At 44.3% G+C, this 25,968-nt stretch overlaps 1 protein-coding gene and 1 pseudogene across 1 annotated transcript in view; both read left to right on the top strand.

The window, feature by feature from the left end:
* LOC121282177 (synaptotagmin-6-like) overlaps positions 1-25,968 on the top strand; it is a 324,735-nt gene that overhangs the window by 70,914 nt on the left and 227,853 nt on the right. The window lies entirely within an intron of this gene.
* On the top strand, positions 15,023-15,120 carry LOC121282654 (annotated as a pseudogene).

The following is a 25,968-nucleotide window of genomic DNA, read 5'->3' as shown; positions in this document are numbered from 1 at the left end:
GGAATCTGAAATCCCCCACTGAGAAGGTGATGGTGAGCCGTCTTCTTGACTGCAGTCCACGTGGTGCACGTAGACCTACAATGCTGATAAGGAGGACGTAGCAGGTTTTTGACCCAGCGACAGTGAAGGAATCGCAATATAGTTCCAAGTCAGGATGGTGAGTGTCTTGGAGGGTAACATTCATGTGCCTGTTGCCCTTGTCTTTCTAGCTGGTAGAGGTTGCAGGTTTGGAACGCATTGTTTCAGGAACCTTAGTGAGTTTCTGTAGTGCATCTTGCAGATGGTGCACATTGCCGTCAGTGTGTGTCAGGGATGGAGGGAATGAATGTTTAAACTTGTGTATGGGGTGCCAATCAAGCAGGCTGCTATGTCCTGCTAGTTAGTTGAGCTTCTTGTGTTGTTGGAGCTGCACTCATTCAGGCAAGTGGAGAGTATTCCATCACACTCCTTGTAGATGGTGGATACGCTTGGTTGAGTAAGGAGGTGAGTTGCTGCAAAATTCCCATGCTCTTACCTACTCTTGCAGCCACAATACTTATATGACTGTTCCACTTAATCATCTGGGTAACCACCAGGATGTTAATGGTGGGGTTTTCAGCTCCCAGGCTTCACTCGTGAAAAGATAAGACAGTTCCTGCCATGAGTTAAAATAGGTCCCAATTCATGTGAGTGTCTGTTTCCTACCTTCCCTCCCACCTACAATATATTCAATGATGGGAACCAAGTTCCCTAGGATGGTATTAGGTGTTAGATCATCAGAAACCTTAGCAGGGGATCATTCTAACCTAGCCCACCTCTTGTTCACCAATTGCTTAGGCTCCCATTTTATACCCAGTCTGATTTCATTCTCCACTGAAGTCAATGGAAAGTACAATGGTTTAGGATGTAAAACAAATGAGCTCTGATATTGTCAGCTTCCCACAGGTTACATTAAAATGAGCCCTGATATAGATTCCAATATTACAGCAGGTAATATTAGAGACTATGGCAATAATTTTAGCCTACCATTAACAAGGAAGTTCTGAGCTAGCTACAGGATAAAAGTCAGGGAGCAGACTCTTCTCTTGGTTGGGGTTATGAACAACTCCCTGCATATGTTCCGGGAAGTATTTTGAATTGTTTGCCAAAGCACATGATACAATGATATAAGTGATGTTCAGAGGTGTTGTCCAATCAATTGCATGCAGTGTCATGAATGGAAATGGTGCCTGGATTCTTATTTTGTCTCATGGCACCAGATCAAACATGGGCAAGGAAACCTCCTGATTACCACATATCGCCCTCTCAGTTGATGAATCAATACTCCTCCATATTGAACATCACTTGGAGGAAGAACTGAGGGTGGAAAGAACACAGGATGTCCATCACCAAGAGTGGCTCGGTAGCATCACTATTGACCGAGCTGGTCAAGTTCTAAGGACATAGCTGCTAGACTAGGTCTGTGGCAGGTGGTGAGGAAACCAACAAGAGGGAAAAAATACTTGACCTCACCCTCACCAACCTACCTGCCACAGATGTATCTGTCCATAACAGCATTGCTAGGAGTGACCATCTACTGTCCTTATGGAGAAGAAGTCCCATTTTCACAATGAGGATACTCTTCATGTTTTGTAGCAATACCACCATGCTAAATGGGATAGATTTTGAACAGAACTAGCAACTCAAGACTGGGCATCCATGAGGCGCTGCAGGCCGTTGGCAGCAGCAGAATTGAACTCAATCACAATCTGTAACCTCATGGCCCGGCATATCCCTCACTTTACGATTACCATCAAATCAGGGGATCAACCCTGGTTCAATGAAGAGTGCAGGAGGGCATACCAGGAGCAGCACCAGGCATACCTAACAATGAGGTGTCAACCTGCTGAAGCTATAACTGGACTACCTGTGTGCCAAACAGCATAAGCAACAAGTGATAGAGCTAAGTGATCCCACAACCAATGGATCAGATCTAAGCTCTGCAATCCTGCCACATCCAGTTATGAATGATGGTGTACAATTAAACAACTCACTGGAGGAGGCTCCACAAATATCCCCATCCTCGATAAGGCTGAAGCATTTGCTATAATCTTCAGCCAAAAATGCTGAGTGGATGATCCATCTTGGCCTCCTCCAGAGGTCCCCAGCATCACAGATGCTATTCTTCAGCCAATTCGATTCACTCCACATGATATCAAGAAATGGCTGAAGGCACTGAATAACTCAAAAGCTATGGGCCCTGGCAATATTCTGGCAATAGTACTGAAGACTTGTGCACCAGAACTTGCCAAGCTGTTTCAGTACAGCTACAACACACAGGCATCTACCCAGCAATGTGTAAAATTGCCCAGGTATGTCCTGTACATGAGATGCAGGACAAATCCATTCTGGCCAATTACCACCCCATCAGCCTACTTTGCATCATAAAGCAATGGGAGGGGTCATCAACAGTGCTATCAAGCAGCACTTGCTTAGCAATAACCTGTTCACTGATGCTTAGTTTGGGTTCCATCAGGGTCACTCAACTCCTGAGTTCATTACAGCCTTGCTTCAAACATGGACAAAAGAACTGAACTCCAGAGATGAGGCGAGAGTGACTACCCTTGATATCAAGGCCACATTTGACCGAGTGTGGCATCAAGGAGCCCTAGCAAAATCAGGGGAAAAACTCTGCGGGTTGGAGTCACACCTAGCACAAAGGAAGATGGTAGAGTTTGTTAGAGGTCAGTAATCTCAGCTCCAGGACATCACTGCAGGAGTTGCTCAGGGTAATGTCCTTGGCGCAACCATCTTTAGCTGCTTCATCAATGACCTTCCTTCCATCATAACCACAGAAGTGGGGACGTTCACTGATGATTGCACAATGTTCAGCACCATTTGCGACTCCTCAGACATTGAAGCTGTCCATGTCCAAATACAGAAAGACCTGGACAACATCCAGGCTTGGGCTGACAAGTGGCAAGTAACATTCACACCACATAAGTGCCAGGCGATGACCATCTCCAACAAGGCAGAATCCAACCATCACCCTTGACATTCAATGGCATTACTATCACTGAATCCCCCCTTATCAACATCCTGAAGATTACCATCAACCAGAAACTGAACTGGACTAGCCATATAAATACTGTGGCTACAAGTGTAGGTCAGAGGCTAGGAACCCTGCAATGAGTAACACCTCCTGACTCCCTAAAGCCTGTCCACAATCCACAAGGCACAAGTCAGGAATGTGATGGAATACACCAAACTTGCCTGGATGAGTGCAGCTCCCAAAACACTCAAGAAGCTTTATACCATTCAGGACAAAGCAGCCTACGTGATTAGCACCACATCCACAAATATTCAGTCCCTCTACCACTGACGCACCAAAGCAGCAGTGTGTACCATCTACAAGATGCACTTCAGAAACTCACCAAGGCCCTTTAGACAGCATCTTCCAAACCCACAACCTCTCCCATCTAGGACAAGGGCAGTTGATACATGGGAACACCTGGAAGTTCCTCTCCAAGCCGCACCATCCTGACTTGGATTTTTAAAATCGCTGTTCATTTACTGTTGTTGGGTCAAGATCCTGTAACTTGCTTCCTAACAGCACTCGGTGTACCTACACCACATAGACTGCAGAGGTTCAAGAAGGCAGCTCACCACCACCTTCTCAAGGGCAATTAAAGATGGGCAATAAATGCTGTCCTAGCCAGCAAAGCCCAGCTCCTTTGAATGAATGAATTTTTTAAAAAACCTCAATTTATTAGATGCAAGTACTTTGGGGCCTCCTGAGCATTTGAAGAGATGTGAGGGTTGACTTTAACTTTCAGAAGTGGTGGAGAAGTTTAATGGAGTGGAAAATCAGGCAGGGGTTATAATTGGTTATCAATCAACTACCAACTTTAATCAGCTGAAAGTTAAAACCAACCCTAGGATATTAATACCAATTTTAAAATAATTAACAGAAAAATCAATGAGGAGTGTATGAGAAGCTTATTTATGCACCAAGTTGTTATATTCTAGAATTCAAAATCTGGAGGAGCAGATTCAATAATAACTTTCCAAAGGGCATTGGATATATAATTAAAAGAGAAAAGAATTTCAGGTTATGTGGAAAGGATGGGGGAGTGGGGTTAAATCGATAAGTCTTTCAAAAAACTGGCAGGCACTACATGCCAAATGGTTTTGTCTCTGTGGTAAGTTTGTATGGCTCTAACACAATCTTCCTCTTTTCTACCTTGCATGAATTATCTACAATCCTTCCTGTTAACTCATGGAGATACTTCCACCACTTCTTAAGGTGCCATGTTTTGCAACGTCATTGGTCATTGCTCTCCACCTTTCATGGTATATGATAACAGCCAACACCTTAGTGTTGTTCTGAAATCTTGCACTTGTTTTGCTTCCTAAGCTATCAGTGTAGTTCCTCCTCCTTGTTCTCTGTTTTGTTCTGCTACCCTCAACTTTACTACTCACTACCAGATGTTCTAGTTTCTTTCTCTTAACTAAGTGGCCAGGGAATTGTAGCTTTTGAGGAAAGGAGGTACACTTTCACTTAATAGCTATTAATTTGATTTGAGGAGAGCAGCAGTGGTTAGCCTCCATGTTTTGCTTTTGCCACAGTTATTTTAACTCAGCATGTGCCACTCTGCAATGATCCAGCAGGATTATGGAGACTCATTCTCTCTCCATGCCTTTTCACAGAATAATGACTATAATTAAGAATGTTCTAGCTGAGCAGCTTTTGAGTCATTTAACTTCATTTAGCTGTTAGTGTTAATTGTCATAAGCATGATGAAGCATAAGAACATAGGACTTAGAAGCAGGAGTAGGCCATTTGATCCTTTGAACCTGCTCCGCCATTTGATGAGATCATAGCTGATCTGATTGTGGCTTCAACTCCACTTTCCTATCTACCCCCATAACTCTTGATTGCCTTGTCTACCCAAAAATCTAAATCAGCTTTGAATAAATCCATTGATTTCTAGGGAAGAGAATTCCACAGACAAATGACCCTCTGAAAGAAAAACATTCTCATCACCTCAGTCTTAAAATGGAGATCTCTTATTTTTAAACCATGTCTCCTCGTGCTAGTTTCCCCCACAAGAGGGAACATCCTCCTTGTATCCACCCTATCAAGTACCATCAGGGTCTTATATGTTTCAATAAACTCACTTCTCATTCTCCTAAACTCCAATGGGCACAGGCCCGACCTGTTCAACCTTTCTCCATAAGGTAATCCCTTCATCCCAGAAATGAGCCAAGTAAACCTTCTCTGAACTGCCTCTAATGCAATCAAATAAGGAGACCAAAATTGTACCCAGCACCCCAGAAGTGGTCGCACAAAGGCCCTATACAGCAGCAGTAAAACTTCCTTACTTTTATATTCCATTCCCTTGCAATAAACACCAACATCCTGCTGAGTTTTTCCACATAATTCTGTTTTTGTTTTGGATTTCCAGCATCCGCAGTTTGTTTTTAAACCAACATTCCTATTGCCTTCCTAATCATTTGTTGTGCCTGCTTACTAACTTATTATAATTCATGTACCAGGACACCCAATTCCCTCTGTAGGCAGGAGCTGAACCTTACGGTTTTCCGATTTCTTCTTTGGTTTTCACTTAACCGACGCAACATTATGGTTGTATCAGGAGCTCACAAAAACCACTGGAAAACGTGTCTCCACCAGCTCACCAGCTCTCACCCAGAACAGCAAAGGCTGAATGCTTCCATTTCCAGGAGCAGGTGATGTGGGAAAATCCTGCCTTTGATGTTGAGTGCATTCTAATGTCAAAATGCTAGAGTTTAATTCTAGACCTGTGTGTGGCTTTACATTTCTAGTATGCTGTTGGATCTGCTGTAGGCCTCTGTTGCCTCTGATTCACCGCTATGCATCTTTTGAGAGAAATAGAAAACAAAGGGTAGAGGAAAAATACTGTGAAAAGGCTTTGGTAATGTATTCTTCAGTCGTGCATTTTTTCCCCCACAATGCTGGAGGAGAATTTAATGCAGAAAGGATCATCTTTGTGTTTTTTCATCTCCTTCGATGGAGTGGTAACATGATCCCCCAGGTCTCATCCAGCAGCTGCCTAAAATACTTTCTGTTCTATGCGCTCATTGAATAAGTCAGGAGAGAATCAAAGCTTGAATATAAGCCTTACAGAAAAGTGCAATAGCCAACAAAATACTTTTGAAGTGAAGTCACAATTGTAAGGCTGGGATCACTGGATGTTTGATCTCTCAGGGAATTAAGGATATGGGGAGTGGGCAATGAAGTTGGGTAGAAGGTCAGCCATGATTGTATTGATGAATGGAGGAATTTATTGTCAACGGGCAGGATTTCCTGGTCCTGCAAATTTCCCGCCTGAAGTCATGGGGCCTTTTGCTATTTTGTCAAATTTTCTGTCCGGCCCACAACGATTCCTGCAGTGGGAAAGGCTGGAAAATTCTGGCCAATGTCCTTCGTTGCTGTCAAGTTTGTGATTGCCCTGGCTTGGTTTAGTAATGAACTCACTTGAAATGTTTACACAAAAGTAATTTTACACCATTGTAAGATAAATACTAGTGTACGTGATATTGCAATGATACCAAAAAGCTCAGCCTAAACCAGAAGAACCTATGGTTTTTTGTGGGTATGTAAGGTGAGTCTCTAGATTTTACTAAGTTTAGTCCGTAGGTTGTGCTAAAATGCACAATTTAGTGCAACTGACCAATTCTGTATTATTATATTGATATAAATCCTTGAGCTTACTTGTTTTATAAGACACAAGGCACCAATCACTCATAAGCGATTGGGTAATCACATTTGTGGGTTCATTTATTAAGACTAGGCACACGAGAACAGTTATACAGATCTAAAGCTTAAAAACATCCGAGCTGCATGTATGTGCTATGCTTGAAGCAAAAGTGAAACTAAGTCTGGGCCACATGACACATTTCCCTTCTAGTGATGTCATACTGATTTCCCTTAACGGCATATTACTTCAAGTCTGGCATTCCCAGTGTACTTGTTGGTCAATGAAGTTTGCAACTGCACAACGTGCTGCTCGAATTTTAGTTTGTTCTGAGAAGCCAGCTGGTGCCTAATGATGATTTATTAGCCAATCTTAAATGTTAGTAACCAAATCACATTGATATCCTGTTGCCTAGAATGGGGACCACTACAAACTGTAATAATGCCAAGGGAGAGCTTCCCCTAGTTATATTGCCACCAAAAGCTGTCAAGTCACAAGCACTTTGTTTGCCAGTGATTTTGAAAGTGACTTAACATTATTTTATACACTGCAAAGTGCAGCAAACTCACACATGACTTAAAATTAATGTGAATGAAGATTTCTGTTCGTTGCTGCCAAGTCAATTAGGTTTACTGATGGAAAGTGGGTCAGATTTCAACACAAAAGGGAATATTCAGAGCTTATGAAAAGAAGAGGGTTCAATAAGCATCATTTCAAAATTAACCATTTTTTAAACCAAGAAGCTTTTTTCTCTGTAAAGAACTAACTGCCAGAAACAGTGACTGATTCACATTGTTGAGTAAATGAGAAGAAGCGGTGGGTATTGGAGATCTGTGCAGGTACATGAGCAGCTACAGGAGTAGGAGCTTGTCTTTGCACAATCTTCAGCTGGGGAAAAATTTTCCCCGTCAGGGTTGAGGTGCGGGTGCAGGAGCGCCTCCGATCAGTGTCCCCGATCGGGGGCACCACCATTTTACGTGGGCAGGCTACTTAAGGCCCGCCCAGTGTGACATCTGCTCGGAAGCGCTCCCTGTGTGGGCAGGTGGGGGAATTCCCTCAGCCAAAAGTGCGCTCTTTCGCGCATGCACGCAAAAGAGTGCACAGATCTCCCTGAGGATACGTGTTGCCTCAGGGAGATTGGCTCGGAAGTAAAATTTGTAATATACATGATAGAAAAATTTCCCTGACATGTCCCCTCATGTGACACTGTCACATGATTTGGGACATATCCATAACTTTTATTGAAACCATTAATAAAAATTTAAATACCCTCATGAAACCTCATCGCCCATGGATGAGGTTTCATGCTTTTTCCAAAGGTCGCCAGGGCTCCTGGCCTGCCTGCCAACCTTAAGGTTGGACGGGCAGGTGTGTTAATTATGTTAATTAGTTTTTCAATGGCCTTAATTGGCCATTGACAGGTCAGTGGGTGCAAGCTGATTCAGCTATGCCCCCACTGACCTGAAAATGGAAATGACACAGGGTGACGTTGTGAGTTCCACCCGGCATCATCTGCATCATTTTACGCATTGGCAAGCGGGCCCCGCCCCTAACTCACCAACCAGAAGATCCTGTCCCTGATCATGAAGAGAACAAATTTGTAGGGGAGAAGACAGGATCATAGGACTAGCTGAGTAGCCTCTTAGAGATTCAGCACAGGCACGATGGGATGAATGACATCCTTCTGTGCGGTAACCATTCCATGATTCTGAGAATGGAAGACCAGGTTCCATATGGACTACTTCTTACGTTATTAATGTGGGAAATATTGCAGTATATTTCTGTATAGAAAGCTCCCACAAATAATAATGTGATAATGACCAGATAATATATCTTTTTAGAGTTGTAAATTGAAGTTACATATTGGCCAGACTTGAGATAACACTGCTTGTTCTAGTTCGAAATAGTGACGTGGAATCATTGCGCCTGAAATGCAACACCTTCAATAGTGCTGGACTCCTTCCGTACTGCACTGAGGTAGACTTATGTACTGGAGTCCCTGGAGTAGGGCTGACACTGCAGTATGGAGTTCCTACATGCAACTTCATTGTTATTGGGGACTGAAGAGAAGACTAGGCCCACCACCACACCAATGGGCGAGGGGATCACTTGGTTGCTATGAAACACTTTTACTACAATCAGTTTAGAGAGGGATTGTTATTAACTTTGGAGTAAAGCTGCTTCCTGGGAGTAAGCATACTTACCTTAGTTGCAGTTGGTACATGGGCCTTGGGTGATGTTAGAAAAGGAGGAAACTTTGGTCAGTTTTGCACCATCATACAAAACAGCCTCAAACTTGGCTATCCTGGTTGCTCTAAGCTGACGACAACTCATAGGGCTTAAACCTTATTCAGACCATTCTGAAATGCCCATAGTGAAGTCAAATAAATGCAGGCTGTGCAATGAGCTCCTGCAGCTACATAGTAAACAAACCTTAGTGACCATGTTCTCCAGCTTTTGCTTTTTAAAAACGAAAATCCTTGCAACACATCTTCAGGTTGGTTATCATTGGCACTCCATACTGTTACAAAATTAAACACCAGGGCCGCAATTGTCAATCCCCTGGAGGGGGTGGGGGCGGCATGGTGGGGTTGAGGGGGGGTTGGTGCATGAGAACAGGAATGGGTCTGCTTTAAAATTCATGCCCCCAGATGGTATGTCAGTATCCTGACATCAATGGGACCCACTGGAATTTTCAAAGTGAGGGCGGGTGGGAGAGTGGGGAACCCACTCACCTCCAATTAATGACCCATTAAGATTTTTGAGAAGGTTGATAATTAGCTGGAAATCAGAAATCACCAAACCCAAACAGCTTGGTGCATGTTAGTGCACAGCTGTTGGGTTCAATGCAGGAAACAGTTAAGACTTTTTTTTTTTTAAAAAAGATGAATAGTTTTTGCCACTAGAAGTTTTTATTCCAGATTTGGCGCAGCACCTTTCAGTTGATTGTTTGGCTACATTTGTGCCTGGTGAGGCTGCTGGCCCTCCAATCTGCTGTCTCCTGCCTTCTATCATGGTCCCATCATGGCTGCCATCTGCCTTTGATGCTTGTGCTGTGCAAGCAGCTCCTGCCTCCTGGTAACACTTGATGCCACTGATTGGGTGACAATCTTACCCCTGGCCCAATTGGGGCATTTACATTTGCAGATTGAGTCACGTGAGTGACACAGGTGCGAGGTGGGTGGGGACCCGGAAATTATCTGGCTTCCCGACCTCACATTGAAAATTAAACCCAGAAGAGCATCTGAAAATTGAGCACCTCAGTCAAACCAGTCTTGAAATAGATGAGCCATTTACCATTGTATATAGATACACCCATTCAGGGATATGAGGATTAACATGCCTTCACCTCTGATTTTTTTAATATAGACCATGTCCCCATCTTTCTATCTGCTCCAAATCTTGAAATTTCCCTTGCTTCCTCTCTACCCAATCAAACTTTACATTTTGTGTTTTTGCTGGTGATACCTAGAAAACTTTATTATAAAGATCATATGGCATTTAAGGTGAATACTATATTGGTCTATTATCAGGTCTCATGTTTATGGCAAACTAAGGCAATTGGAGTCCTGTGTGTCTTGGATTAACATCCATCTCAGAGAGATGGAGTGATGATTTGCCTCTCTGTCAGTTGCTAGGAAGCCAAGTGAAAGTCTTGTGGATAGTTTCAGTCTTATTCTCAATGGAGATGAGCTCTTAGCACAAAATGAGCTCATCTACCCTAAATAGATCTAACTACCAGATTCAGTTAGAAACTAATGGGACTGCAAGTGCAGGATATAGAGGCCTGCACTGGGATGAAACTTTCTTGAGGGTGTATTTGAGATGTATTATTGGGACAATTATGTAGGTTGGTTGAGTGCTATTTGGCCTGGAGTTGCATGTTACTGTCACTAAACGTAAACATAAAATGTGGACTAGCTAAGACAAAATTGAAGCAAACCCAGGTGGGGCTTTCCTGCCCAGCCTCAATTTTTAGGCTGTCAGGGGGATTTCCCAAACATTGGGGAAGCCCGAAAATGATTGGGCTTAGGCCCCAGGCAGGAAGGAGTTGGGGGGGGGGGGGGGGGGGGGGGGGGTCACCTCCATCAGAAGCCCCCTTCTAACTTTGGTCGCACTCCTCCCTTAAGATCCGGTAGCCACTGGACCTCTTTCACCCCTTGGCCTCCCCCCAACACCTCAATTGTCCACTTTCCATCCCCCCCAGGCCTTCCCTCCCCTCCCTCCCCTGGGATCCCAAAAACATACCTTTCCAACAGATCCTGGGACCTAGGCTCTGTCATTTCATGTACTTCCTCTTCTGTCCACTGCAGCTCCTGTCTGGCCTTTACAGCCCCTGCAGCACATTTAGCAGGGTGCTACTATAACAAACTGCAGTCATTGAGCATATGCACACTATTCTGCCAATTTTCTGTGCTCTGGTCCCAACTCCAGAACTCATCAAATTCTATGTTTGGAATGTCCCTTTAAATACAAGAACTCAAAATTGACTCACATGGATTGTCATCATCACCCACTCAAGCTAATTGGCTGTGAAACTTGCAAATAACATATTAATTGTTATGACCAGGTGAGAAGGGGTGAATTGGCTCCCCTCTATTCAACTTCCTCACAACAAAAGTTTTTGTTTCTTTTTCAATGTATTTAACTATTTAAGCTGTGAGCAATAGGAGACAATCAAAAAAGATTTTCTTGAGTCAAAGAAAGAGCAAATTTATTAACTATTAAACCCAAGAAATATAATAAAAATGCAATATCAAGAATTTGTTCCTGATGAAGTCATTTAGGCCCATACACACACATACACACACAGAAATAAGGAGAGTTAGAAAGCAATAAAAGCAAAGGTAATAGAATGTACAGTTAAGTGTCCTTTGATTGCCTTGAGTCATAGATTCATAGATTGTAAACAATGTGGCTGATTTGGGGTAGCTGGCTTCTTGGCTGTGGTCAGTTGTAGAAGATATTGGAATTATTATGAGATCTTGGTTCATTGGTAAGTTTTGGATAGAATTTGCTTCTCAAACCAGGTGACATGTTTATCCCAGAAAGAGGGAGAGGGGGCAAGGGCAGCCTTCACTTCACATCCGTCTTCACCCAAGAGAATGAGGATGAAGGTATGGGACTCAGGGAGAGAGACTGTGAGGTGCTTGAGCAAATTGATATAGGGAGTGACAAGGTATTGGAGGTGATGGCAGGCTTAAAAGTGGACAAATCTCCAGGTCCAGATGATATGTGTCCCAGACTGCTGAGGGAGGCAAGGGAGGATATCGCAGGGGCTCTGACCCAAATTTTTAATTCTTCTCTGGCCACGGGGGAGGTGCCAGAGGACTGGAGAACAGCTAATGTGGTTCCGCTATTTAAGAAGGGTTGTAGAGATAAGCCAGGGAACTACAGGCCAGTGAGTCTCATGTCAGTGTTTGGGAAATTATTGGAGAAAATTCTGAAGAAGAGAATCTATCTCCACTTGGAGAGGCAAGGTTTAATCAGGAATAGTCAGCATGGCTTTGTCAGAGGGAGGTCATGCCTAACAAATTTGATAGAATTTTTTGAGGAGGTGATCAGGTGTGTAGATGAGGGTAGTGCAGTTGATGTAGTTTATATGGATTTCAGCAAAGCCTTTGACAAGGTCCCACATGGGACACTTATAAAGAAGGCAAATGCACATGGGATACAGGGTAATTTGATAAGGTGGATTCAAAATTGGCTTAGCTGTAGGAGACAGAGGGTGATGACAGAAGGCTGCTTTAGTGACTGGAAGCCAACGTCCAGTGGCGTACCACAGGGATCTGTGCTAGGTCCCCTATTATTTGTCATTTATATAAACGACATAGATGACTATATGGGGAGTAGGATTAGTAAGTTTGTGGATGACACAAAGATCGGCCGGGTGGTTAACAGTGAGGTTGAGTGCCTTGGGCTACAGGAAGATATAGATGGGATGGTCAAATGGGCAGATAAGCAGAAGATGGAGTTTAACCCTGAAAAGTGTGAGGTGATACACTTTGGAAGGAGTAATTTGACAAGGAAGAATTCAATGAATGGCATGACACTAGGAAGTTCTGAGGAACAAAGGGACCTTGGTATGTGTGTCCATAGATCTCTGAAGGTGGAGGGACATGTTAGTGGGGTGGTGAAAAAGGCATACGGGACACTTGCCTTTATCAATTGAGGCATAGATTACAAAAGTAGGGAAATCATGTTTGGAGTTGTATAGAACCTTGGTGAGGCCACAGCTGGAGTACTATGTGCAGTTCTGGTCACCACATTATAGGAAGGATGTGATTGCACTGGAGGGGGTGCAGAGGAGATTCACCAGGATGTTGCCTGGGATGAAACATTTAAGTTATGACGAGAGGTTGGATAGACTTTGATTGTTTTCTTTGGAGCAGAGAAGCCTGAGGGGTGACCTGATCGAGATGTACAAGATTATAAGGGGCATGGATAGGATGGATAGGGAGCAGCTGATCCCCTTAGTTAAAGGGTCAGTCATGAGGGGACACAAGTTCAAGGTGAGGAGCAGGAGGTTTAGGGGGGATGTGAGGAAAAACTTTTTACCCAGAGGGTGGTGACGGTCTGGAATGCACTGCCTGGGAGGGTGGTGGAGGTGGGTTGCCTCACATCCTTTAAAAAGTACCTGGATGAGCACTTGGCACATCATAACATTCAAGGCTACGGGCCAAGTGCTGGTAAATGGGATTAGGTTGGTAGGTCAAGTGTTTCTCAGATGTTGGTGCAGACTCGATGGGCCGAAGGGCCTCTTCTGCACTGTGATTCTGTGATTCTGTGATTCCTCTGGTGTCTGGAATTTAAGAAATGTCTCTCTCTGCACGCTCCCTGAAGGTGATTTGTTGGTTTTTCACCTTCACCTTGGAATGTGACCTTGCATTTTTAAGCAGCTTGCTCTGTTTCAGTTTGAACTGCAAAATTTTCAGCCAGTTGAAAGTTGAAGTACTAAATATTCAACAAAAAAGGGGCTTAGCCTCATAACACAATGCAGTGGCTGGGTTGAAAAGCGACTGACAAGCATTTGCTTCCAGGTTTCGTGCACACTATTTGAATTCTTGCCCATGCCCAACATTGGGAATTTAAAATCTAGCCCTTAGATTCTGTTAAGGATCTGCTCTGAATAGCATATCTTATCAAACAATGACAACTGGAATAGTAAGGACTAATGGTGTCAAGCTGTTTAAACAATTATAAGCCTTAGTTCCCCATTTAAAGTTCTTTCCAATGATGAAGCTGCAGCTCTTATTTTTCAAATGTAGTGCAGTAAACCAATTCTACTGCGAGTGTAGTTTTGACACTTTCTGCTGTAAGGCATGGGATCTATTATTAAAACAAGTATTATGATTAACTTGAAAACCAGCCATTAATATTGATAAAATCCCATGTTCTTGGAACATGTTTAACAAATTCAAAGTGGTGTCCATGAATTTTCACATGATTGGCTTGAGCAATTGCAGAAGGAGTTCACGGTTGGATAGGAGGAGGATGCATGATGTACTTTCTTTTTTAAAAATCACGAAGGGAATCAGTAGGATGGATGGATGAAGGTACTTTTGAGCATGGACTCTGGAGAGATGATTATACGGTATGGAAACAGCAATCAAAATACAATTTGAGGAAAAACTTCTTCATGAGGATTTAAACTTATGAATAGACTGCCACTGAGAGCCTTGAATGCCAACTCTTGCACAAATGGCTTGCATTGTTCTTAACGCTTCAGCTGCCAGCAAACCCATAGAACTGAGGTAACACACCAAAGTAAGCATTAATACAATATCAATATATTAACACTGCTCAACTAAAATCACATTTTAAATAGGAGGAAAAGAAGCCTCAGTTTGTCTGATCCCCTTATCACATCTCTCAATAACACCCTAAATATCACATGGATTAATTCGAAGAAATATCACATGAATTAATTTGACGAGCAGTTCTGCGCACAGTGTTGTGATATTGCTTTAAGACAGAATATGCTAATGAGTAACTAGCCAGGATGTAAACTATGTGACCAGCAGGCATTTTTCAGAGGAGCTTTCAGTTTAGCTAGCAGCATGTCGTGTGAAGGGGTTGCAGCTATGTTTTCCTGTTAATAATAGTTGTTGACTCTTTATAGTACATCTGTTTGTTGAGCAATCCTGTACTACATCTTCAAATAAACCAAACCTACATTTAGTTTATCAATCCTGTGGGAGATTGATAAGTTTGTGTTAAGCAAACATGGAAATACAACAGTTCCTCTTAAACAAAATAATGACGATTTGAAGATCAAAGGAAAAGCCAAAGACAAACTTTTGTGCTGTACAAAGGCTGTATGTACATTGAAGACTGTGGGAGGTAAAATCCGATACAGAGAAGATTAGCATGGCCCCTGCGCAAGGATGACACGCAAATTCGTGAAGCGTTCCATATTTTTTGGGCTTGGCCTAAATAGCCAAGTGGTTATGGTACTGGGTTTGTAACCCCAAGATCAAGTATTCAAATCTCACAATGGCAAACTATGAAACAATGTAACTTCATCTGAAACAGATGGAAATGGGTTTGTACTCGAAAGAGTTACAGTGTTTCACAGAACAGTGAAGACCTGATTTGTATGGTAGCCAGATCAGTGGAGAATGGGGCAGTCTATTTTGAGTTGGACATTATAGGTTGCATGGCCATTGTGATGACCTCAGATGTCACTCCTGTGCAAAAAACAGAAAGTGTATGAAACAGAAAAAAACATGAGTTCCAGCCAAAAAACAAAAAAGGAGGGAGAGAGAAACAAAAAAAAAACACACAACAGTTGCATTGCTGAATCTCCCAACAGAGTATAGAAGCTACAAACCCCCTATATATCGACAGCATTAATAAAAGACAGGAAACATCAGGAAGATGACCACTAAATCCTCCAGCACGAATTGGAAGGCCACAGATGTCCTATTCAAATTTAAGCTTACGAAACAAAGGATGGCTTTATTCTTTTTTGATTAATACATTACAGAACCAGATAAGCTGAGAAAATAAAGATAGATTCAGAGGAGTTGAAGAAATTCGGTCAGTATCCACAACACAGATGTGAGCTTTAAACAATAAACAATGCCAGAATGGCATTTTTTTAATCAAGAAGAAAATAAAAGAGAATTCAGTTTGTCTAATTTATCCCAGCCTCCATGAAGTGTCCGAATGTCCTACCCCAATAATTGGAGGAATCGACATTCAAGAACGGTTGAGTCTGGAGTACTTGGTAATAAATGAGTTGGGTTTTGTCTCTTATGGGATTGAGAACTATCTGTGCTGAACTGCGCTAGCAGCTCAGCTCAGACTTGGATTTTCAGCTCCCTTTTGGTTAGGCTTCATGGCGGGAGCAAGACCTAAATCTTGTGAGAAGGCTCAAAACGGGATTTCTAACGACGTAAAACAAGGGAGCGACTGTGCGCTTCAGCCATCGATGGCAGGCCGTGTTTCCCACTGCCAAACATCGCAGACGTCATGAGCATAAATCAGCATCAAAATATGGCATCTGCTTGCCGGATTCATCTCTCCCCACTGGATTAAGAGCCCTGTTGGTGTGCAATTAGAATCCACAATAGAATTAAATGACATGCAGCTGGTGACCTGCACTTCGTTTGAGACTCTGAGGTTAGTTCGCATAAGTTCAATTGCATTGCGTTCGCTGGGCTCAGTGTCAGGCTTTGCAGGCTGTACCGTGTCGGTCTCGGGGGATATTCTAGCAAGCCTCCACAGCCACCACACCAGGGTTGAGGCAGGTGTGGCTTTCCCTGTGCTGCAGCGCAAGGGCTCCATTGTGGAAGAGGCCAGGCAGGACTGAGGAAAGGGAAGGGGCTGCAGGGCAAGGGTCTCCATTGAGGGCAACGAGCGTGGAAGGTTGTACTGAGGCACATGACGGGTGCGGGGCCACTAAAGGGCCACGCAACAAAAACGTAACTTCAAAAATGAAGACAGAGGCACAGCTGGGAGGGTTAGCAGCTGTTCAATTGACATGCAGGGAATCAGGAAAGCAAAACAATAAGGCCCATTCATGCAACCCTGATCCCTCAAAGTGGCAATGATTGTTCCCCTAGTTTTAAACCCTCAACTGCAACCTTCAAATTCACCAAATTTTTATGGAACTGCAGAACTATTGGGCAACTTGAGAAGCTTGAGAACCCCCTTGGAAGTGTGGCCGTGCACCACTCAGAGAGGAAACCTCCAGACCCCCAAAATTAATCTCATGTAGACACTGACGATCCACCCTCATGGTCGGTCCAAACAGCGCAGTCTTGGAGTGTAGGTAATGATGATCCCAGCAACTGAGCTGAAAGCAGAACGTCCACTTGCTTGGTTGATGCTACCGCCACCGGTCATCTGGGTTGGGCATGGGAGGTGTCGTGGTGAACATTCAAGGGCATTCACTTTGGGCATCATTTCAAGAACCAGTACTCTCCGGCATCCCTAAAAAGGCTTTGAAGTCACAATCGCAGACAATTCCTTGACAGAAAGTGGACAGTTGGAAACAAATGCTATTCTTGCGTGTCTCTCATTGATGCTGCAGTGAGGAGACCATCAGGAAGATAGAGCCTGACATATTGCTGTCTGCCTTTTTGCTTATAGGCAGGAGAGAAGAATGAGAAGAATGCAATGGAGGTGCCTGGCTCACCAAAAGGAGGAGCAGAACCCTCAAGACCAGGGGCAGCAGGTCATCCTGCAGATGCATTGGATGATCCTCAGAGAGCCATTATTCCTAGGTGCTTTGTTAGACCCAGGGTATATAGGCTTCGCATGTGTTATCTGCAGATGAGTGAGAACTAGTGCTGCCGATGCCTCCACATGTTAAGAGATCTAGTGACTCACATTGCCATTCTGCAGGATTTGGCATTGTGGGGACTTGGAGGGCATCCAGTGCCAATGGCCGTGAAAGTAATCACCTTACTCAACTTCTACGCAAATGGCTCATTTCAGGGCTCCACTGGGGACCTCTTCGGGATTTCCCTAGCATCTACCCACAAATGCATCCAGGAGGTCACAGATGCTATTTTTGCAAAGGCCCACAAGTTTGTCAACATCAACAAAGCAAGCCAGAATGCTACTTGTCAGCCCAAGCCTGGATATTGTCCAGGCCTTGTTGCATTTGATCATGGACTGCTTCAGTATCTGAGGAGTCATGAACGGTGCTGAACATTGTACAATCATCAGTGAACATCACCACTTCTGACTTTATGATGGAGGGAAGGTCATTCATAAAGCAACTGTGATGCTGGGCACCTCCAGAGCCAAGGTGGATCATCCACCCAACACGTCCGGATAAAGATTGTAGCAAATGCTTGAGCTTTGACTTCAGCCTTGACTTAAAGGTTTGCAGCTCAATTTATTAATTAGCAAGCTTTTTTCCCAGAGTCATAGTGTTATCATACCAATTCTGGACTGTCCATCCAATTTGGGAGTGTTGTCTGGATGATCCGCCTCAACAAGCAATGAAGGATTGCTATTCAAAGGGACTCTGGCATGGTTAGAATGAAAGTATTGAGTGAAGGAGGAAACTGCTATGCAATGGAAGTGTTATGACCGGGATGGGAGGAGTGCACTGATTATGAAGCCCCATTATTACACAGGCCGTACCATTAATTTAAATATTTAATTTTCTCACCAAAATGGCCAATTCTTTACCTATACTTCTTGTACCCAGAAGAAAAGAGATTCTGACTAGGGTTCTTTCAAAATATTCAATGATTAATTTATTATTTTTAAACAACTCCTTCTAAACAAGTTTCAAGTACTAGTTGACACGTGATTGTAAACTGGAAGTGTAACTAACTAACCCTTTTAAACTTCCTCAGCGCACACACACACACACACACACACACAGACACAGACAAACAAAAGACACAGATAGCCTCTGCAGAGTCGGGCGGATGGAAGAAAAATACTCTCTCAGAAAGAAAGAAAAATTAAAGTTCACGGAGCTTCAAAGCTGTCAGTCTGAAGTTCCCTCAGGTGAAGATGTGCCGTTGGGCCCAGTAGATGTTGGGAAGTTCACCAATGATGCTTCAGTGTGGAGGAAAGTATCACTGGACCAACTCTTCCTGCCTCAGCTAGCAAGTCCAAAATTATACAGACAAACTACACTAAGATGAGCATTGTCTGGCTACAGGCCAAGAGCCATCCAAGGCTTCACAAAGCAGAGAGGGAGAGAGAGTTAGTCAGAGTAGCCTTCTGTTCTCAGCCTTTCCCCAACAAGGAAGAAAGCAAACCCACAGGTTCAAACTTAAGGTTTGCCTCTGCCATGTGATTGTCTTTTTGTCTTCAAGCTTCTCATTAATTAAAGCCTTTGCAGCACAAAACAAACAACTCCTTCTCAAGTACCATACAGCTCAGGTGATTTCTTGGAAGAGGCCCGTTTGTTAACAGTTCCAAAGTGAATGTATGACCCTTTTTAAAAAAACTCTCAGGTAGCCTCCAAATGTCCAAATACCACAGTGTCCTTCCATATTTTAAAAAGAAAAATCCAGCTTAAAGACACATGATTATAACAGAAGCATGACATGGGAAAGCTGCTCCCTTGGTTCTCAGTCTTGTCTCTGGAAGCAGTGAGGACTAGAAGAGAAGTCCTATTTCCTATAGATGTGTGAAGGAGGCCAACTAGTATGATCAAGCAGGTGTGACTGCGAGTAGGAAGGGTGGTGGGCATCAGGAGTGTGGTGTCCAGGATCCACTGCTGGAAAGGTTTTAATGACTTCATGAGGTCTGGCAAAGTGAGTGCCCTGCAACTCTCACCTGACAACCATCAATCTCTCACTTCCCTAGAATTCTCCTGCACCACCAGCCTCCGCATTCAAAGGATCATCCTCCGCCATTTCCGCCAACTCCAGCAGGATGCCACCACCAAACACATCTTCCCTTCACCCCCCCCAGTGGCATTCCGTAGGGATCTTTCCCTCCATGGCACCCTGGTCCACTCCTCTATCACCCCCCTACTTCTCAAACCCCTCCCACAGCACCTCCCCATGCAAACACAGAATATGCAACAACTGCCCCTTCACTTCCTCTCTCTTCACCGTCCAAGGGCCCAAACACTCCTTTCAAGTGAAGCAGCATTTCACTTGCACTTCCCTCAACTTGATCTGCTGCATTCGTTTCTCCCAATGCAGTTTCCTCTACATTGGAGAGACCAAACGCAGACTGGGTGACCACTTTGCAGAACACCTTCAGTCTGTCCGCAAGCATTACCCAGACCTCCCTGTCGCTTGCTATTTCAACACTCCACCCTGCTCTCATGCCCATATGTCTGTCCTTGGCTTGCTGCATTGTTCCAGTGAAGCTCAACGCAAACTGGAGGAACAGCACCTCATCTTCCAACTAGGCACTTTACAGCCTTCCGGACAGAATATTGAGTTCAACAATTTTAGATCTTGAACTCTCTCTTCCATCCCCGCCCCCTTTCCATTTCTTCCCCCTCCTTTTTGTTTTTTCCAATAATTTATATAGATTTTTCTTTTCCCACATATTTCCATTATTTTTAAATGTATTTCCACCCATTGTTTATCTGTACCTGTTATGCCCTTTTAGTATTATTTCACCCCAACCCCACTAGAGCTATCTGTACCTTGCTCGTCCTGCTCTCTACCCTTAATTAGCAAGTTCCTTTAGATAATATCACCACCTTCAACACCTCTTTGTTCTTTTGTCTATGACATCTTTTGGTTTTCTCCTCCTATCACAGGCTGCTTGTCCCAACAACCCCACCCTTCCCCCCACCCCACCCTTATTTCACCCCTTTCCTATTTTTACTTAGTTCTGTTGAAGGGTCATGAGGACTCGAAACGTCAACTGTGCTCTTCTCCGCCGATGCTGCCAGATCTGCTGAGTTTTTCCAGGTATTTCTGTTTCTGTTTTTGTTATGAAACTTATAAACGTTGATGTTCAGAGAGACTTGCGTGTGCTTGTACAAGGAATTGGCATGCAATTAGCTGAGATGGCTCTTGTTATACCTCTACTGTACCTGTGTGCTGGGTTCTTCACTGGGATCAGCATTCAGGTCTTCATTGGATATCTCTAGTCTCTTAACAGTCAACCACTGAGGCTTTCTGGTGGAGAGAACACCTGCTGCATAAGGGGCAACCTGGGGATGAAGGGGTAATGGCTGCCCAGGCATGCATGATGTTCTTGCAATGGTCACAGACAAGCTACACTTTAAGGGAGCAAAAGCCTTTCCAATTTACAAAGATGTTTGGTTGATAGGATGGAGCCTCAATTGCCACAAGTGCAATCAATGCCCCCTGGACCTGAGGAAATCCTGTGAGTGAAGTGAAGTTGGGTTAACTTGTTTCATCTGTGTCAAAGTGAATATAGTTTGGGTCTTGACAAACAAGACATTATTGACCTGGCTGATGTAATTGTGAGCTGCAGAATGTGAAATCCTGCATATATCACCCACAAATCCCTGGATGGAACCAGATGTGAAGAAATTGAGGGCTATGATCACCTTGACAGCCATGAGCAAAGCATGACAACCTGCTGTCTTGGGTAGAGGTCTGCTTCCAAAAGCTGCAGGTACTGTGACTACCTGCTGTGAGAGCCTGAACCTTTTGAGGCACAGCTGTTGGAGCTGAGGAAGCTAATCCTTGGTCAACAGAACCTGTGCTGGGGTATCACCTCCTTTGAGGTGCAACTATGTTGTCCATCTCCTTTGACCCATGGAACTGTATGTGCCTGTGGAGGAGGCTGCTGCTGCTACCTCTGCTACTGCTGCTTCTCCTGCTCCTGTCATGGTAGCTGCTGAGCTGCTCCAACCTACTGCAAAATAGCTAGCCCCCAAGATCCTGGCCTCAGGACCCACCTTGGGAAATGCTGGAAAAGAGCTGGATTGTGTTAGGGCCCCAGTCCAATGTTACTCTTAGGAGATTTGACACCTGCATCCACCAAAATCCACCTTCGCTTGCATAAGAAAATTCCACCTTATAGTTCTACATTGCCCCCTGGTCCACCGCCCAGCCCACCCTGTCCCCGCCAACCACCTCACCTGGCCCAGGTGATAATCACAGAGAAGCTTGTATCCAGGAAAATCCTTTTTACATCCATCAAATTTTATAGCAGTTGCTGGTGGTTATGACACTGGGCAATAGCAACCCAGAGGTCATGAGTTCAAATCCCACAAAGCAAGGTAAATTCAAATCTGTGAACCTTAAGAAATGAAAGTTGTGGAGTGATGACAAACACACAACTGGTTCATTAATAAATGTCTTTCAGGGAGGGCAATCTGCCACCCCTGCTCAGTCTGGCCTATATGTCATTCTAGTCGCACACTATGGGCTGGATTTTCGTGGATTTGGGAAGACTCCACGGATCTTTTAAAAGGGGAGGTGGAGCTGGATCCAGAAGTCCCGGCCCCATTTCCAACAGATCCAATTTTTGCCAGCAGGAGGAAGGGGTAGGGCATGACTCACATAGGCAAGAAACCCAAAACCCGCAGGGCCATTTGAAATTAATGTTCAGTTCAAGCAGGCCCAATTTTAGCTGGTGTAATGCAGCTTCTGAAGGGCACTTAAAGTCTTTAAGTGTCATGATCTCATTTTTTAAAATTCCCTGTTCTTGAGGAAACAGGCTGAAGGTCTCTGTGACAGTTAAAAAAAATCCTCTTCAGGACTGCTTTGATTGACAGGCCATCAGGCGTAGGTTAAAATAAAAACATCTGTTCTGCAGTTTCAATAGAGATCTCTGTTGATATTTCCTGGGGGGGGGGGGTGTTATTATATCATTATGAATGCTTGGCTGACTTTCAAAAAACTACAATTATTTCTAGAGGTGATTCTGAATTCACAGTTTGATTGACAGTTTAAAGTGGCTATTAAATGCTTAGCTGTTTTTTTTTTTTTGCTGGGTCTAAATGGAAGTTTGATTGTCTTTATAAGAGACTACCCACTCAAGAAGCTTTAAAATCTTTGAATGGATTTTATGAATAAAAATTGTTTTCACTATCTAGAGTGTATGAGTAAGAGCTGTATTAGATTGTTAGAAGTTTTTTTTATTTCATGGTGAATATTGGGAGAGTTGTTATGGAGGTGGCATAGAGGTTATGAGGGAGGATGAGGGGCGGGTGAGGGTGTGAATTAGCATGGAGGGGCCAAGGAGGGATATGAGAGAGCATGGGGTTGGGTAGGGGGCATGAATTGACATGGAGGTGGGTGGGTGAGTACGGGAATGTGAGGGGTGAGGGCTTGAGGGCCTAACGGCTTCTAAAATAACTTGGACAATGTCCCAGAGAACTAAGGTGGTCCTTCTAACAAGCCCACCTCTATATGCACCCACCCCCTTGGCCACCTAGGATCTGCTTCCAGGTCAGTTAGCCCAACTCTGGTCCAGGTTTTCACCACAATGTACGGGCTCACTGTCTCAGCAAAAATGATGAATAAGCCCAGAAATCCTAAGTCCCACCCATGAATATGGCACTTCTATTTTCACAGGGGTGGGACTGGAGTCAGGCCGGCGTTCGCACATGCACAGTCTACGGAGGCAGCTGGCCATTTAAATCACCAGCTGCCTCCACTAAATTGGGATTTTGATAGGTCAGGAGTGTGAAATCCAGAGTGTGCAGATTAGTCCTGGTAACGCTGGTTCCGATATTGATGGATTCATTTGGATAGCCAGTGTACCCCTTTTGAGATGTAAGGTACCCTTTTAGATTTGGTCCAGGGAAACCTTTGGGAGAGGTAAGGTACCCTTTGGGATTGTTAAAAGTAAACATGATTGTACATAAAAAGTGCACAAACTAATTGGAGCTGTCAAAGATCTGTCAAAGCCCTCAAAGAACTGCCAAAGGATAAAGGTGAGTTGGCATGGAAGGTGTAAGAACAAAAGATGGTGGGTGAGGACATAGGTTGGCACAATGTTGGCATAGGGGCTATAAAGAGCCACAGGGGTATGGGGGGGCATAGGGGGTATGAGGGGCCATGGGGGTTGGTAGAGGGGAATGGATTGGCATGTGGGTATGAATGTGGGGCATGAGGTGGCATAAGTTGGCAAGGATTGTGTGTGGAGTGTGTGGCTGGGTGAGGGGTGAAGGCTGGAGGGTTGTTTTTTCATTTCAATCTTTTTTTAATTCAATTCAGCAAAGTGCCAGAACATGGAGGCAGGCCTTTCACACAGCTTGCCTCTGCACCCAACAGCCTCCGCACTTATTCCAGGCAAGCCTGACTTCTAACCCAACCCGCAGCCCCACTGGAATGGAAATCCGACCTGAGGGCATCCATTTCTAAAGGTTGGGTTTGCAGAGTCGGGAATTCTCCCAGCCGGAGTGAAAATTTGGGCCTCTACCTCGCCTGCATCTCTCCAGAATGAAAATTGGGCCTAAGGGGGCCCTTTAAACTGAGGTGGGAAATTTCCCGACATGTATTACTCACCTCAGAAATGAAAATTCAGCCCTGTGTGGTTATTAATACAAGAGCAGTTTCCCTTAACTCTGTATAGGTATGCATGTATATGTTTGTATGTGTGTGTCCCGTCTCCCAATCTCCCAATCCCCCTTACCTTCATCTTCCTCGCCATTTCTTTCAATCTCTACCTTTCTCTTTTCTACTTCCCTGCCCACATTTGTAGCTGACACAATTTTGCTTTCATGAATTACACTGAGATTACTTCATAAGCCAAAAGCTGAGAAATCCCTTTGGTAACATGTTCTAGTGAAATGAAAACCAATGTCAGACTTCTACTGCTAAGTATGAAAACATATGGAAAGCTTCAGAGCTGCTTTCACATCGCTTTGTGTTTTATTTGGAAGAATCCTTCTAAATTAAATCTTTGGCTGACAATATGTAGCCGATAAAATGAAGCTTACAATGTCACTTTGTCATGCATTTTCAAATGTTGCAGTAGAATTTAACTTGAATCAATTTCCTATGAATAAAATATTTTTTGTTTACGTATTCTCCACTGTGCAAATATAAACGAGGGACAATTTCCATTTGATGCACACATCAGCAAATTAGTTGTTAATGATATTTAACAAAAATTATGGAAATACTTAGGGCGGAATTGTCTGAAATTTGCACTCAGTGTGGCAACGGGTTGGAAAAGGGATATTTTACCCGCTGGCCGCAATGGCAGGTTTTCATGCCATATCATCCCAATCCTGCCTAATTGATCATGCATTCCCAGGGAACACACTGTTTCGTTGGCAAGTGGCTTCCGATTCGCCCGCCATACCGTCACCTCGCTGCTTCCTCACACCGGGTGCCATATTTAAAGTGCAGCCGCGTGCACACCTCTCAGTGCTTCCAGCCCAGTACTGCTACACTGAAGACATGGCCCCGAAAGGCAAGAAGACTGCAGCCCCCCCGATTCAGTAACGTATCCCTGGAATGCCTTTCAGATGCTATGGAGGCCTACTGTGATGTTCTCCAGCCCCACTCTGGGTGAAGGCCGGCAAGCAAAGTCAGAAATCCTGCATGGGAGGTGGTGGCAGCAGTGGTCAGTGCCAATGCCCTTCAAAAGTGGACAGCTACTCAGTGCAGAAAGAGGATGAATGGTCTCATCTGTTCCACCAGGGTAACCCACTCTTCTCAGCACTCTCAACTCATACACTCGCCAGCCCATCACACATCCACAGGGATCTCGCACCTCAAGGTACAACACCACTAACTCTCACATACCCTCACATCTCCATCGGGCTCATCCTCTTGAGCTTGCATCCTCATCCGATCCATGGCTCCACTCACCACACAAACATTCCATGCAGTGCCATGTGTCCTGCTCACACTCTGTCCATCTGTTTATTTGCAGGAGAAGCTAGGTCAAAACAGCAGGGAGAGGCCCCAGACTGGGGGTGGAGTGGCCCTTATTAGGCTCTTCATTTACTTTGAAGAGCATGCCATCATGCTGGCTGGTGAGGACATGAACCATGCCTATGGCAATGGTGAGGTCGACAGCGAACACACACAAGAGGACCCTGCACCACATCACCCCTCTCTCGACACAACTGTGAGTGCTTTCTCTCCTGCTTTTGACTCTGTTGCCATGCACTAATTATCTCTACTTTGGTTCACAGGGATCTCCTCCCAAGCGACCGACACCCTCAGCCAGCCATTCCCTCAGCTTCATCCACGTCCTCACCTCCTCCATTGAAGAGCTGGAAATAAGCTTCATCACAGCACTCACCCACATCCTCCAGCAGTGCAGAGACACACACCTCAGTGGGACCTAGATCTAGAGCAGGTTTGGGTCCACAATCTACTGGTCACTGCATGGACACATGTCTACAGCAAGTTCAGCCGAGCTCCCCGGCACCATAAGA

This window comes from Carcharodon carcharias, chromosome 9 (assembly GCF_017639515.1).
Source record: "Carcharodon carcharias isolate sCarCar2 chromosome 9, sCarCar2.pri, whole genome shotgun sequence".
Taxonomy (NCBI): domain Eukaryota; kingdom Metazoa; phylum Chordata; class Chondrichthyes; order Lamniformes; family Lamnidae; genus Carcharodon; species Carcharodon carcharias.
The sequence above is the reverse complement of the archived record's forward strand: the minus strand, read 5'-3'. Positions and strand labels throughout refer to the sequence as shown.